This window comes from Anopheles moucheti, unplaced genomic scaffold (assembly GCF_943734755.1).
Source record: "Anopheles moucheti unplaced genomic scaffold, idAnoMoucSN_F20_07 putative_Y_2, whole genome shotgun sequence".
NCBI lineage: Eukaryota > Metazoa > Arthropoda > Insecta > Diptera > Culicidae > Anopheles > Anopheles moucheti.
This window is the reverse complement of record NW_026453652.1, coordinates 1,064,589-1,065,838: the sequence shown is the minus strand read 5'-3', so window position 1 is coordinate 1,065,838 and position 1,250 is coordinate 1,064,589.

The window sequence follows — 1,250 nt, the reverse complement described above, 5'->3', positions numbered from 1 at the left end:
TGCATGAAAACTCATTCCTGGTGGAACTTCATAGCAAAGTACAAAGTTCGTTTTGGATGGACAAAGTTAGTTGAAATAGACAGTTTTTGCATGAAAACTCATTCCTGGTGGAACTTCATAGCAAAGTACAAAGTTCGTTTTGGATGGATCAATTTAGTTGAAATAGACAGTTTTTGCATGAAAACTCATTCCTGGTGGAACTTCATAGCAAAGTACAAAGTTCGTTTTGGATGGACAAAGTTAGTTGAAATAGACAGTTTTTGCATGAAAACTCATTCCTGGTGGAACTTCATAGCAAAGTACAAAGTTCGTTTTGGATGGATCAATTTAGTTGAAATAGACAGTTTTTGCATGAAAACTCATTCCTGGTGGAACTTCATAGCAAAGTACAAAGTTCGTTTTGGATGGACAAAGTTAGTTGAAATAGACAGTTTTTATAAGTAAACTCATTCCTGGTGGAACTTCATAGCAAAGTACAAAGTTTGAATCGGATGGACGAATTAAGTTGAAATAGACAGTTTTTGCATGAAAACTCATTCCTGGTGGAACTTCATAGCAAAGTACAAAGTTCGTTTTGGATGGACAAAGTTAGTTGAAATAGACAGTTTTTGCATAAAAACTCATTCCTGGTGGAACTTCAAGCAAAGTACAAAGTTCGTTTTGGATGGACAAAGTTAGTTGAAATAGACAGTTTTTGCATGAAAACTCATTCCTGGTGGAACTTCATAGCAAAGTACAAAGTTCGTTTTGGATGGACAAAGTTAGTTGAAATAGACAGTTTTTGCATGAAAACTCATTCCTGGTGGAACTTCATAGCAAAGTACAAAGTTCGTTTTGGATGGACAAAGTTAGTTGAAATAGACAGTTTTTGCATGAAAACTCATTCCTGGTGGAACTTCATAGCAAAGTACAAAGTTCGTTTTGGATGGACAAAGTTAGTTGAAATAGACAGTTTTTGCATGAAAACTCATTCCTGGTGGAACTTCATAGCAAAGTACAAAGTTCGTTTTGGATGGATCAATTTAGTTGAAATAGACAGTTTTTGTATGAAAACTCATTCCTGGTGGAACTTCATAGCAAAGTACAAAGTTCGAATCGGATGGACGAATTAAGTTGAAATAGACAGTTTTTGCATGAAAACTCATTCCTGGTGGAACTTCATAGCAAAGTACAAAGTTCGTTTTGGATGGACAAAGTTAGTTGAAATAGACAGTTTTTGCATGAAAACTCATTCCTGGTGGAACTTCATA